The 15,786-nt window shown below is 35.6% G+C and overlaps 2 long non-coding RNA genes across 2 annotated transcripts in view; one reads left to right on the top strand and one right to left on the bottom strand.

Annotated features, from left to right (window-relative positions):
- Positions 1 to 3,821, bottom strand: part of LOC149794325 (uncharacterized) — a 72,012-nt gene extending 68,191 nt beyond the window's left edge. Inside the window, exon 1 of the long non-coding RNA XR_016423009.1 lies at positions 1,960 to 3,821. This is a non-coding gene — a long non-coding RNA (uncharacterized LOC149794325). The remainder of the gene's footprint in view (positions 1 to 1,959) is intronic.
- Positions 3,822 to 8,213: 4,392 nt separating this feature from the next.
- The window catches only part of LOC149794323 (uncharacterized), a 205,224-nt gene continuing 197,651 nt past the window's right edge, over positions 8,214 to 15,786 (top strand). The window contains exon 1 of the long non-coding RNA XR_016423004.1: positions 8,214 to 8,282. This is a non-coding gene — a long non-coding RNA (uncharacterized LOC149794323). The remainder of the gene's footprint in view (positions 8,283 to 15,786) is intronic.

Below are 15,786 nucleotides of genomic sequence, written 5' to 3'. Positions count from 1 at the left end.
TAACTTACTAACTAACTAAATAAATAAATAATAAATTTACATTGTAATATAATCCTGTGTTAACTCTTCAAATAAATCCAGTTTTAAAATTACAAATTAGTACTGAAGAACGTCTCCCCAACAAGACCCATGTTGACAGTCCAACGGATGAACTAGATGACTTCAATACAGAATAAATATTCCCAAAAATTGAAAATTCGTACTTGGTGTTTCATGTGTGTCGGACAGGCCATCCAATGCTAAGCTGGGGGAATTTTTCGTTTAATCTTTTGTCATTATTTTGAATAGACTATGGTTCAGTCTCTACCAGAGGTGTTCGAACACACACACACACACACACACACACACACACACACACACACACATTTACGCCTGTCTATCATCATTCCAGCTTATAATCTGCATTTGTATATTTAAACAACTGGCAATTGGTTTTGTTTTCTGTTAGTGTTTCAACAATTAACAATCGAAATTTAACATGAAAGGAAACTTTTGTGCCTAAAAATGATTCGCAAAGTAAATAATAAATCAATTATTGACAAAACAATCAATGTGCAATGCACTGCTTATCGCCAGACTTAAAAATATCCCGCACACCAAAAAATCTCTAATTGTCTGAAACAGTTACACTTTATGTATCAAAATACGACACTGAAATAGCTAGTTATGATACAGCTAATAGTTTTTTTTCTTCTTCAAATTTAAAGACTGCGAGTAAAATAACATTTAAAAAGCGGTTTTAAAGTTAAAGATTTTAGAGAAATCGACGTGATATAACACTGACATTTGCCAAATAATCTTGAGGGAAGCTAGCGAAAACATGGCTGGTTGTAGCAATGCTTTCTTTTTTAAACTATGGATATCGGTAAGTCATTTTACCAAATATGCAACAGCTTCGTCAATTTTTTTCCCCTAAGATTTTAAACTTATTCGTATCGAAATATAATCATGTATAGATGAGGAATTATAAATTTTGCAACAACCTACTATTTTGTGATCTTTTTTTAATATTATTTGACCCTTCTCTTGCCTGAAGAAGTAAACGCTGAAGTAAATAAACAATTTGCGGGGAAACTGCCAGTTTTCGCTTTATTTAGGAATTATGCGAAGGCGGGTAACGTGTATAAATATATATTTAATTTGGAATATAATTGCTTTGCAAAATTAGTAGTTTTGGATATGTTCCTTAATAGTTCAGTATCTATATGATGTAGATTTTGACTGTTGATGGGTTAAAATGGCAGCCATCATGACTTGTCAGTGGCTTCCTATTATTCCATGGTATTTGGCTCGAATTCGACTGACTCCTTGAGTCCAATATTAAAACGTTTGTGACTTAATTTTCATACGAAGTTAAACAGGCGTATTGTTATACTAAACTCGAAGAATTTCAGATTCTATTTATCTCAGAGGAGTTTTCGTGGTTCAAAGAAGAGGGCATATTTGCTATTCGCGTCCATAGAAATTTTGCATTTTTATCATTGGCAGTTATTTTGCAACGACACGTATAAATTATGGATGTGATGAAACACTTCAAGCATTGGTCACTTTGAACATTGAATTTTGACTGTCTCATCATTTTGTTTCACCAATTTTGAAAATAATCACACAAAGAGGGACGTGCTACGTAAACGCTAAAGGTCGTATAAAAACAATATATCGGAAATTAAACCGAGCTTTAGTGGACACTAGCAGCGTTGAAGAAGATTAAACTATAGCTAAGATATTAACATAATAATGAGAAAAAAATCAGTTATTGCTATGGTGTGCATGATGCTGTTTTATTGTAACATTGCTTATGATGTGGAATGGAAGCCATGTTAGCCCATATTTTCTCCTAAAACTCAACAGGTGTCTAGGACAAAGGGAGCAAATCGGAACTAATATCTACCAATCGCATTCGAGATTTCAATCACATGAGCAGAGAAGAAAAAATCTACCACACATAATTCAGCTTACGTGCTCGGGCCACGCCCCTTTTGACACCATTATGCAGAGGGTTGGGAGAATTTGGAGCCTGTCTGCAACATTTGGCACAGGGTCATGTACATCCATACTTTCCTTCCTTGCAGAAGACAGATAAAATGGATTATATACACACAATGCACATTATTTCATTTTCTTTTTCCATCAGGTTGCGGAAAATAGATTCCTTGGAATCGAAATGTTGCAAGATTTTTCCCGGATTGTAAGCAGACTATAGACAGAATACTCCAAGCTTGTAAATGATGAGAACGCCGGTCCCCTCCAAAGGGGTTTTGGAGATCGTTACATCATGGATAACATTTTGAAAAATCAAGACCTGGTCAAGATTTTCATGAAATACATCAGGTGAGCTGCTTGACCATGGAACATATACATGGTTATTTTACCTTTTTGAATTTATTTGATACTGTTCATTTTCATTGTGTGAGTTTACTTTCCCTTTTTCGAATGGGAAGCAGAATGCCAGGTCATTTCAGGCTAGATTTGACTTTCGTTGGATCAAGGACATAGTAACCTCGTTATGCAGTGTGCCTTTTGTTTGTCGTCAGCGCCTAATCGGTGGTACTTTATGCTATGTTATTGCAACCTCTGTCAGAATCCAGTAAGAGAAAATGCAAAGGAATCCGATATTTACGTTTTTAATTCCACCATTTTTAATAAGTGGCGCCGAGTCCCTTTTAATTGCCATGAGACAACTGTGAGGCGCGACTGTTGCATTATTTCACTTTGTTTCCTTGTCACTATATAGCAGAAATCTATTAACTATTCTGAAATTTTGACTCGAGAAAAAGATCTCGATCACGTATCAATATGTCGAGCAACTCTTTTGACGTGAAGGAATTTGATTTGATTGAAAAGGAGCAGGGAGTTGCTAAATTTCTTAACTAGCCAAGTGCTGATTTGAACCGAGCAATCGATTTTGGTTGATGCTGCTGCCATGTTGCAGGTCAATTTGCCCCACGGATATCCGTCTTAACGACCACTTGAAACTGTAACCTTACCTCGGCACTTCGCCATGAACAAATTATCTCACACAACCCCGACAACTTGTTTACAGTGTGACACGTCCCAACACAAACTTGTTTTCTCATATCCGTACGTTTAAATTCCCTTGCAATATATCCACGGATTCCAACGTTTCACAAACTACTTCCCAGGAATTTTACGAGATTATGTAATGAATTTAGTTGAAAAATAATGAAAATCCATTTTTTCCTCCGTTGACTACAACATTTTTGACCCAGACACAGCGCGGGATATAAATAGAAATGCATTCACAACGGCGCATTTGTAGCATGTGCAACTGCAACGAAATCAGTTCCGACTTGCGCAACTGCGATGCACCACCGTGCACTTCAAAATTTATTTAAACTTGAAATTGATTGACAGGCAGCCCTGGTTGCTATTTTTATCCCGGATCAATTTCTTTTGCGTTTTTCGACCGGAATTTGGTCAGTTATGTAATATAATCATTAGAATTTATGTGGATTTCTTTGTATCGCGGAGTTTCCAGCACTTTACTGTGATGTATGTGTATAACTCGGTTAATTTCCATAGCGTTTGACCTATATTTCTTCCATATCGTGGTGACATGCACTTGTGATAACGAAACGACCACACAAAATGTTATGCATCTGAAGGTTTGGGGTCCCGCAGTATTCACGGATAGAATTTAGAAAGTGTGCAGTAAGCACAACCCCATTCGTCTTCAATGGGGATATTAGGAAAGCTAACTGCAACTGTAAAAAAAAAACAGAAGAGATTATTTACAAGCCAAAGGTGCTTCTGGTTTGAGATTCTTTTACGTCAAAATTGAATGTCTTCTGAGCGATGACAATCTGTAGCAAAACGTTTTTAATAAATATATTAACTGTGCAATTTAAATACGAAAATGGTGCTATACCTATTTACCTGTCTCTCTCTCTCTCTCAGGCGTGCAGCACCTATCAGTGACTGTTATTCTAGACAGATAAGTATAAAATAAATGTGTTTTATGGTTTCCCTGATTCCCTTGATACACATTGACCACCCCCAATAACAATAATAATAATAAAATAATAATAATTGGATGTAGTTAATAAATACTGTATAAAATTCACCAAAACAGCGGGAATATACACCCAGGATATGTCAGATGTCATTATAAAGATTCGTTTATTGACCAGACCACCTGATGCCTATCTAGGTGTTGTATGTAAGCTGGATCTCAATGATTTTGGCGCTAGCCAAGTTTTTGAACTTGATAGGTTTAGAAAAGCAGATATTGATCGCCGTTAAAGATATTAGATGTAACTGTTATCCAATATTGGGACATAATGTGCCGTTTTGCAAGGATATGCCCAAAATATTTGCTTTCTGTCTGTCTGTCTGACTAAACATGATAATGGTGATCAGTGATAATATTATTTAGTATTTAGATTTAACATTTTTGTTAAACGTTTTGCTGATCATTAACTTCTAATTCACGCTATGTGGTAAAATGCTTATGATTTAATATCTCTCTCTCGCTCTGCCTGTAATATTTTTTAATTCTCTCTGTCTCTCTCTCTTTCTCTCTGCATATATCATTCTTTTTTTTGCGCCCAATTTTCCAATCAATAGTCGTTTTCCGCCTCATTGTATCAGTGACTTGAAGATTTAAAATCCAACCCTTGCGTCAGATTGAAAGATATTAGATGTATATAAAAAGAACAGACCCCATAAGAGATGTAGAAAAAGATAAGGATCGGTAGTTTGCATATTTTAAAAGACATTATTTGTTGTTCAATTTATGTACGTAGCAAAGCATGGAATCATGATGTACAACGTTGAACGGATAATTGTTGATAGAAATAAAAAATAGCGAAGAGCCAGTCTCAGTCTCATTTGGAAGTGGTTCGGACCGACCTCGTTTTCTTTGTAGAAGGCGGGATCTTGCCAATGAAGTTCCATTCAATGCAAATTTTGTAATGTCACCAAAGAAACTTTTAAACGTTTCTCATTTGAAGGGTTCATTTTAAGTTATTTAGGGATTGCAGATGGACAGACGCATAAATAAAACCCTATCAATATTTGTTCCATTAGTTTGTCAAATGGCAGCACACATGCCCTTCAGTTTCAACGTTGACCCGACTGTTAGCTAACGGCGAATTGCAGCAGTCGTTTACTCTGAGTCATGAACATTGCCCCAAACTTGTCAAAAGACGACACGTGGATGGTCTTTGCCATTAAGATAGATTTACATGTTCTCATTTTTTATGTCGAAAATTTATTTATCCATATATCGCTGACTTTAAAACGTGCGTGTTTCTGGCAATGATGTGAACATAAAAAGGGGTAGGAAGTTTTTTTGTTTGTTAGTAAATTACTATTATATATGTCAATCACGTATTCACAATTTCATATAAACTTACCATTTCCAATGTGAAAAAACCACAGCGTGGTGGATCCCAGATTTTATTGTTTGATATGTGATTCTTTTCAGTTCTTTTGAAAAGATTCAAGGCCATTAAATTTTACGGTTACCGGAACCACGCATTTTGTTTTTTTCATTGGCCCGAGTTGTAGTTAAGAAACCGGCAGTACCACTACTATCACCACTAGAACAATATATTGGAGAAAGTACCAGAATACTTGGGTGTGTAAGATATGGTCATTGAGGAACATTTGTGGAAGACTGCAAGGAGTGCATAAAAAAAGGGTGACAGCAACATTTTGATGGTGTTTTGGTTTTGAGATAATTTATTTGCATGTCCTAAAGAAGGATGTAATTTATTCAGGAAAAACTTCATTTGACCCAGTTAAAATTAGAACCAACTGTGACATTGGTTTGAAAGTCTGCATTAGAAAATTTAACATTATTGTCTGGCTTTTTTAAATTATGCTTATTTACATGCAGCTAAATCTTAAATGGTCCACATTTCAAATCCTACAGAATTGCTAACATTTTGAACATTGGCAAAACTAGCAATGTGGTCACATGATCCTTCCACAATGGGATATAGTCTGTTTGAAACTTTCTTCGGATTTGCATAATTATTAAATGGGCTGTTGTTAAAACTTTATTTTGATTTCATTTATATATTGATTATAAAATAAAGTCTTCATTGGAAGTGAATGTATTTAGTTTGCAGAAGTTTGCACACCTCCACTCCAGTGTTGCACCAGTGATTCCACAGGCATGGGTGAACTGCCCTCTTCCCCCACTAGATTTAGGGGAAGTGAAACATTTTAAAGGGACAAATAAAATTAATTGACAGTACTCAGTGCACTAGTAGTGGTAATAAGAAATATGGCAAGTAGTAGTTATATGAAATGTATTTATCTGCTTGGACAGTTTTGCCACCTTAAATCTGCACACTGCACTATCATCTGTTCCATGGAAATTTATATTATTATAATAAATGTTTTATCAGATGCTTAAGTACTCTATTAAAAAGAGCTGTAATATTTATTTTCTATTCTGTATCTAGCTCTCATTCAACATAGTATATACCTGTTACCTTTGAGCATTTATTGTTAATAATTCTCATTTTTTAGCATTATTTTTGTTTTCATAGTAATAATTCATATGAATAAATTCCATACGTTTTTCTGAATGTTTTTCAGTCCAGAGATGAGTTCCCATTTTTACCTTGAAAATGCACTACTCTATGGGCTTTCATTCAGACTTTGTATTGAAACTCTTTACTATCTCAAACCTTTAATAAAATAAAATGATCATCAAATATGTTGTTTTAAAATTGAAATTAATTGTCATCTGTTAGTTTTTATTGATATTGGTAGGAATATTTAAACAAAATTCCTGATGAAAAGGTATGACCCTGTATACAGGAGGCATGATTTGTGAAATATTGGACAAAAAATTCCAGCAAACTCGTGATTCTGTGTGTCAGACAGAAAAGGCCTGAAAATGTCAAGACTTGCTGTTCCAGGACCAGTCTACACTGCCCAGGTCTGCATAAGCCAGGCATTTGTCCAGAAACCAAGCCTGATGTGCTAATATTGACTACAGTACATAGAGCATAAAGGCAATTTCCTAACATTTGTAATATCCAGTAATCAAGGAAGGGGTCGGCATAGTGTTCACTTCACTCCATGTCAAAGGAGAAAACAGATACACAAGCCTTTATTTATTTGTATTATAGTTTGTGTCCTTTTTTTGTACATGGTATGATGATTGCAATCTTGCTGCAATTTCCCTGTGCTTAAATTTGGTCCATTGATATGTCAGTTGTTGTTATAGTAGGGTTTAATGCCATTTTTCAGCACACAATAGGCTATATACATGGCGGCCAGTATTAATGGTGGAGGAAGAACATGGGAAAACCCTGGAAAGAACCACCAACCCACAAGAAGCTACTGGTAAGCTTTCGCACATACCCACATTGGCTGCTTCCGAGACTCGAACCCACGCAGACATAGGTGAGATGGCATTGATCCATAACGGAGAGCGCATTCGACCACTTGCCCACTCGGGGCCCCTGATATGTCAGTACTTGAACAATCACATATAGAATATTTGGGAAATCCACATTGAAAATTTTTGGTTTCCTCAGATGTTGTGGAAAGATGAACATTTGATTGACAAAGATCAAGCTTAGACTGCTGCTCCACAAATTGGTTGCCAACTTCACAGACTTGTGACTATTTAATACCAGTTTCTTACTATCAACTGATCATATTGACTACCATCTGAGTACTTTTATGATGTTTTTGTATGTTTCTAGGATTAACTGACATTTATTTTGTTGGAACAATCATGAAATATATAAGTTTCCATTAGGCTAGTGTTTGGTTATATTTGACATGTCTGCAGCCAAAAATAATCAGTCCACCATTATTTTCATGCATACTCAGTGTATCTGATTATTTGACCAGTCTTGTCTGTATTCAAAATCTTTCAGGTTTAATGCAGTTTCCACTGGGTGCTGTTTTTAGTTTAGCAGATTAGAAAGCAGGTGAAACTTGAAATTTGGAAGAAAAATGTCTTGTTCAATAAATTTGTATTGAAAATTCAGTGGTTTAAAATTTTTTTTCAATTTAGTTCTTACATTGTGTGATGTTTATCATGATATAGGCTGAATTTTTATCTGAATTTCAGGACTTGGAGTCCCAATAAGTGTCCCAGCAGTATTTTGTATACATTTTCAAAAGCCAGGGTCTCCCTTCGTAGGGTCAATGAGAATTCTATTTTGGATGATGATACAAATAATGTATATTTGAATTACCTTTTTGTTCTTTACTTGCAGACATGAAAGAGGAACTTGTTATCCATTTAGTTCAAGAAAAGGAAAGGTCAGGAATGTGATAAAATAGTAAGTATAGGTAAATACTCTGTATACGTCTATCAATGGTGATCAGTGAATATAGCCATGACAAGGTACTCATTTTAATCTCTTTGGATCATTGTTGGGCTAGATGGGGAAGCAGAAACCTTAATGGAGGGACAGACTTCCACTGTTATTTCCTCCATTCATTTAATCACTTACCAATACAGAGGTGAAACTAAGCTATAGTGTTCCAGACTGCTTATAAGTGCTAATGTTTTACATGGTATTTTGACTGAATATGAGATTAGCCACCAGGAAGAAAGTTAACATGTACCTTCTGGATTCACCCCCTTTAACTATGTTCTTCCCGTCTAGGAGTTGCAGACTAATGAAAGGAAGGCTGATGTTTATAAAAAGATTATTTTTTAGAGTTAGGGTCTTTATCTCGGAACTAGGCTAGTTGTTGAGGCCAAAAATAAGATTGTTTGTGGTTGGTGACCTACCTCAAAAATGTGCAGACTCTAATATTTCTACTTACAATAAGTTTTTATTATTATCATTATTATTTTTTGTTATTGTTATTTGATTTTTCTGGTTAATTTTCTAGTCAGGTTGTTTAATTTGATGTAGTTTTTCTTGCAGTTAATTGAGCACTTAAAGTGGCTGAATTACAATATAAAGCACATTGATGACTTTAGAGATGATGCCAGGGAAAATGTTTCCAAATTACTTTGCATTTCTCAGGGTTTGATGAACACAGTGCCCAAGCTTTTTTTTCTCAGAATAAATGTCTTCAGTTGATAATTTTGTTTCACCTATTTAATTTGAACTGTCATGGGGCCAAATGTTTTAAAATGTATGCCTTAACGATCACTGCCTTCTCACCTCACTCCAAGTGGGTTCAAGTCTTGGACTCAGCCAGTGTGGGTATATGAGAAAGGTTGCCACTTCCTTTCGGTGCGTTGGTGATTCTTGCCAGAGTTTTCCCAGGTTCTTTCCCAACCAGTTGTACTGGCCGCCATGTATATCTTGTTGTGTGCATGGAAATGGCATTAAACTCAAAACAAGAAGAACATAATCTGTTATAGGTACACTTAGTGTTTGCATGTAGACACTTGTATGATCAGGGACAGGTGTGGATCATAGAGTGATAAGCTAGTGGTCAAGCTACCGATCAGATTTTGTGACCAAGTCATTGAAACAATGTGATCTTTGCCTGCGTTGATTAGAAAAGCCGTAATGATTTCGTCCTCTCATTTTGTGTCTTGTACATATATGCCTAGTGACAGTTGTTTATTGGTTTTGAGATGCTCCCTCAATGCAGTGAAGTAGTTTTTATAACCCCAGGGGAAATGTATTGCATGTAGTATTAGCAGGTGTTATATCAACTGAACCAACAAAACAAACTCATGCACATTCATAAGCATGTGTTTTAGTAGCTGATTGACTTTTAACTCTTTACTCTGCAAGATATTGTTGCCATATTTTCACAAGATATCTTTTTATAGTCAATACTGACCAACTTGTCTTTTGAAACTAAAATATAAAAATATAAAATAATAATTTTTTTATGACTTGAATCGGTGCAAGCACTTTAAAAATTTTTTTTTTTTGAAGACTCTAGTGTTTGCATTATTTTCTTCATAAAATCAGTTTTGAAACAGTGTGAACCTTCCAAGGGATATAATGCTATCTTGGAATTACATCTTCAATCGACTCTGTTCTTATCATTCATTCAGAAAGCAGGTTAAGGAAAATAAAGATTTGTAGAAAGCAAGCCTAACTTTTATGTGATAAAATTATGTCCATGGCTTCAAGTTTCTCTTGAACATTAAAAGCTTTGTTTTGATGTAATTACCCACTAATTAACACTTTCTCATCTGTTTGTTTGAACAACTCCAGCATGAATAACTCAATCAGCAATTGGGTTATTTTTTTTATAGGGTATGGATAACATTATTCATTTGTCTAACAACATTCCCAAGCCATGTGCATGTGTTGGTAGCTTTTGTTTTTCTTATGTTTTGTGGGTCATTGTCCCATAATATCAACAAATTTTAACAGTGAGATTGACTGATGATTTTCAGTTACTTATATTAATTGATTTATTCATTTAGGTGAGAATCTTTTATGAACTACTGCATTGTTTTTGGTGCCTGGTTATATTTGCCATTTAAAGACCAAACATATATTGTCTGTTTTTTGAGCAACAATTGTACACAGAATGTTCTTGTAGGCTTTGTGCCTTTTTCAGCACATGATAAGCTAAATATGGCAGCCAGTATAACTGTTGGAAGAAGAACCCGGAAGAACCACTGATCTACAGGAAACTTCTGGCAGCCTTTGTTAGCTATACATATTTTTAAATTCACAGACTGCTCTGGTGGATGAGTGGTTAGAGTGTCTGCCTCGGATGCAGAAGGTCATGGCTTGGAACCCTGGCCGAGTCATACCAAAGACTTATAAAAAATGGTACTTGCAGCTGCCTTTTGCTCAGCATTAGAGGTTAGTGTTAAGACTGGTTGGCTTGGTGTCAGGATAATGTGAGTGGGACATGAAGCTAAGTGTCTGCTGCATGATGCCCCAGTGCTAGGCATCACTTTAAGCTGCCACACTGCAGACATTGTAGTGATATGACTGAATTGTTTTTAAAGCTACGTTAAAAATCCAAATCACACACACTTAATTTACATGCATACATACAAGGGCCCGAATGTTTTTCATTGTTTCTTAAACTAGTTTTGGAGGCTATGAAATAAAAGCTTGTGAGAAACATTCAAGCCTGTATATCAGGTGCAACACTGATGCATGTTGGAGGACATTAAAAAAATAATACTAAAATCGATGTACTTGTTCATTGAGATTCCCAGTCAGTCTTTAATATACATGTGCATTTGTTGTAATACTGCTGGTACTTGTTTTAAGCAAGTGTAAGTGATTTATGTTGAAATTTTGTATTGTTTTATTTCGACAGTATTCAAATCCAGGTTTTTAATAATGCCAACAGAAAGTTTTTGATTTAAGAATTGATGTTAAAACAGTGACAGAATATTTATACATAGAGTTGTGCATGCTTTTAGGTACATAATTTACATTATTGAAACTTTGCAAAGCATTATGGGCACAATGAATTGGAAAACAAAAAAATGCTTCTTTTGCTTACACCAACTATGAACTTCCAGGGCATTTAAGTTTAACCCATATAATCAAAAATGATACTTAATATAAAAATAATTAAAACTGCTTTATCAGGTCAGAGTAATTACTATCCCACCCCTCCCATGAGAGCTAACGTCGAGTGTGTGAGTAAGAGAGATTCCACATTTTCCACTTTGCTTACCAAAAACTGTTGGAGACAGATTCAACATTTTACACATTGTTGACCAAAAACTTATTAGAGGCAGATTCCATGTATTCCACATTGCTTGCCAGAAATGTGTTAATATGTACCAATTTACTGCAGAGTTGCTGAATTTTGTAGTGTTATTCAGCACAATAATGGTCCTGTGAATTAGACACACGACTTGATGGCATGGCTTATTGACATTCATCATGCTCTTTGAATGTATTGTTCCAATTTCACACTTTTGCAGATGAAAGATAAATTAAACTTGATGTGTCAAATTGTAGCAGTTTGGATCTGCCTTGTCTTTTAGTTGGTTTCCAGTTTTCTACTCTCTCTCCAGCATGCCATTGGACACAGAAGTACATAGACACAAAACTTATTAACACTTGCTCTCATTTCTGACATCATGTTTGTCCAAAGTAAAGTTCCAATGGGGATATGTAACTTCAGTGTTTTCCTTTACCCTCATTTGCACTTCAGAGACCCCCAGATTTTTAATTTGATGCCCAGTTTTGATACCAAAGTTTGTTTTTACTCTGTCCCCCAGTTTTGATGCTCTCATTGAACTTAGACTTGAGAAATTAAATTCTCATCCTGGAAGACCTGCATGTTTTATATTATACACAAGAAATAATCTGGGTATTTGTGATCTGTGATTTTTTTGTCTTTTATTTCTACTTAACCCTATTTCTTAACCAGGTTGGGTCCCATGGATTCCGGTTTTTATATTTCTGGAACGAACACTACATTTTACTTTGATTTTTGGCTGCAGTGTCAGAACAATGTTAGAAAGCTTAAGAATTTTGAGTTTATTTGTTAATATAACAAATCTTGTATTGACCAACATTAATGACACTAACTTAAACACATTAGAATACAGTCCACCTGGATAACGCGACCAGTGGCCAGCATATTAGTGCAGTAATATAAAATTTACCCCTCACAAGTGGCTGCATATTATTTTAATATGTATCCGGGACCAGTATTTTATTCATAACGTGTGTTAAGTAATACGATTTCTGTTCCCCGATGTCAGGTTTTCGTTCCTGAAAGAAGTATTGACTAAAGTACATGTTATTATTATATCATTTACACCTCACGGGGAGCCATATTTTTTCCATAAAGCCGAGAAAGTCTCAAATTGTAATCCATACAAAAGGGTAAGTACATTTATTCCGATTAGCCTTACTGTTGTGTTATCATAAAATGTCCGGTTTAGTCACTCTGATAATTGTTAAGATTACAATTATTGAACAATAGTAACAACTGAGAAGTGGCAGTATCGATATACAATACACAAGTCAGCAGGAAAATGGTTTGATAACCTTTATGGCTTCCCTTAGTAAGATGTTGAGCTTGTTCATTTTGATAATTAGTGGCTGTTACTACTGACAATAATTGTCAAGGTTACAAATTCTAATGGCCGCGGGTCAAATCTGCATGATGTTAATGGTACATAATGAAGCTGTTTTGGCAGAAATGTATAAAAACAATAAGGTACCAAACAACGACTAATGAATCATGTGACAAGATCACTTCCTTTAAAAACACATGGCAATTTGTTTAAATGCATACAAAATTGTTTTATCAGTCTTGTAGTTGGCAACTTACTGCAAAAAGATCAACATGTCATCGAGGAAAAAGAAAAATTCGCAGTATAGAAGAGAAAGTTAAAGTAATTCAACTGACTGAGAAGTTTTTTTTTCGAGGATCCTTGCAGAAAACTGTGATGTTGGAAAGAATCAGATAAATAATATCATGAAAGACAAGGAAAAAATTCTGCAGAAGTGGGAAGGTGGAATGGATGGAGAAAGGAAAATTGTTTGATCCAGGAGATGTTTGTATGCTGATTGAATGACAAGATTTTTGAATGGTTTTACGCTGCGCGTGCTAAGAAAATTCCACACACCATTCAAAATGATCCAAGAAAAAGCAACAGTTTTGTTAGTTGATATAATGACTTTACTGCAAGATGTTGTTGTGAGGTTTAACACCTTTTTTCAACACAAGATATGCTATGCATGGCGGCCAGTATTAATGGTGGAGGAAGAACCCAGGAAAACCCTGGGAAGAACCACTGACCCACGAGAAGCTACTGGCAAGTTTTCTCACATACCCAGATTGGGCGAATCCTAGACTCGAACGCATGCAGACAGGTGAGATGGCAGTGATCCATAACGGAGAGTGCTTTAGACCACTCGGCCACTTGGGCCCGCCTTTAACGCAAGTAACGGATGGTTGCACAGATTTTAAGTCCGACACAATAATAAGTGTTCTGACCTTAGCGGAGAATCAGCTGACGATGATAAAGTTGTCGAAGATTGGAACAAAAGACTAAATGATATATGCAGGGGATATGACAGCTAGGATATTTTTTATTGTGACTCATCTGGTTTGCTTTTTAGGCTGTCACCAACAAAGTGACAGATGATTTGATCTGTAACATAACTATAAAGACAGTTTTAAAACTATATCAATGGTTATTCCTAACATTCTTTTGAAAATGATGAAACAGTTTGTTTTACATTTATTTCACAATATGCATGTGATTTTTAAATGAAAATGTTAAATGTTTTAGAATTAAATGTACTTGTGACTTTCTTCATATGTATTTGCTATTTGCATTTGTCATCCCTCTCTAGAAAGGCCACCCTCATTATAAGGCCACTTCCCTGCTGGAATAGGGGTGGCCTTATAAGAGGGGGACTATTGTAAAGATGTGTTATAAGTAAAGCTTATCTTGATTATTGTGGAAGATTCCTCAAGTGATGATGATAACTGGGATTTTTTTGTTGGTTTCTGTGCACTATGAAAAAAGTAGAAGGTCATATGATGAAAGACTGCAGTCACCACATGAAAGAGATTTTCCCCACCATTCTGCACTAGAAAACATCATACATGCCTACAAATATGAGAAATGACAGATCCACTATTATGTTCCTAATCTGATATTGCATCATAAAATTCTTCCATGCATTTCTTCCTTTGCAATGTCTTTTCCTGATAAAGGGATACAGAATGTAGAATTCTCAAGAGATGTATAGAACATATATCTATGAGAATCGAGTCAGTTAAGAGTGTCAAGGGCAGTGAATTTTAAGAGAAGAATGGAACAGATGCCCTCAGAATGGAGTCAGTTAAGAATGTCAGAGTTATTGAAATCTGGATCCGATTGGGAAAGTCAAGGAACCTTATGTTTATTAGTGACATTATTGATTGGAAAAGATTAAGGCAAATGAACAATCACTTGATCTCAAACAAAATTGGCTGTTCAGTATATTACCAAACGACCTTCCAATCTGTCTAATCCCATATATGATGGTATCTTTAGGCCCAGATTCCATATGCAGTAAACCCCCGATTTACGTGTATATTGATGTCCTGAGAAACCTTGTGTATGCTGAATTCACATAAATCAAATCCATCCATCAATGGGAAGCTGAATCTTCATCTCAGTTGAACACATAAAAATGGTGGTTCCAGCTTGGGAACATGGGCTGTGCGCTTCTGTGTATACTTGAATGACACTTCCCTTGGGGTGAGTTAAATACCAGTAAACCATACAAGTACAAATTCAGTTGTAAGGATGTGGGCTTTATATGGTAAAATTTGTACTGCATGTGCATGCTTACAAGTTGATCCTAACTGCAAACTGAACAGATTGACTTGAAATATTTTGCTATATATCTTCTGTTGCTAGGTAGCAATGTTGCACACTGCATATGGCCTTCAGTTTTGTGTCTAATATCCCCCATAACTTGATCCTGTGTACTTCTTCATCCCAATAAAAAAGAAAATTTGAAAAATACTCAAGGCAAGTCCAGTTTTTTGCCTAAGGACACTCAATGGTAGTTGAACTTGGCTTATTGTATTGTGGAAATCCAACTCACACCCTTTTGGTCATGAATTCAGTGCCTCAACCACTCTGCAACCACAACTTAATAAGAAAGGATTGAAATCATGGTACAAGGAATCCTGTGTCTCACCTGTATCTACAGTGATGTATCCCCGTGTATCTCAGTGGCAGAAATATAAACACAAAATGTCCACTCAAAACTCAACTGTTGATGCTGGAACTGTTAGAAAAGTGGTATACATATGTCTTACTATTGATAGGCAGGTAACTGATTTGGTTTGGTGTTTTGTGGCACAGAAACACAATGATGTTACATCTTGGGAATAATGTGTAATCCTTTGTATGAT

Source organism: Sinohyriopsis cumingii, chromosome 8 (assembly GCF_028554795.1).
Source record: "Sinohyriopsis cumingii isolate HCF-2022 chromosome 8, ASM2855479v2, whole genome shotgun sequence".
Taxonomy (NCBI): Eukaryota; Metazoa; Mollusca; class Bivalvia; order Unionida; family Unionidae; genus Sinohyriopsis; species Sinohyriopsis cumingii.
This window is presented reverse-complemented; position numbering and strand designations above follow the sequence as displayed.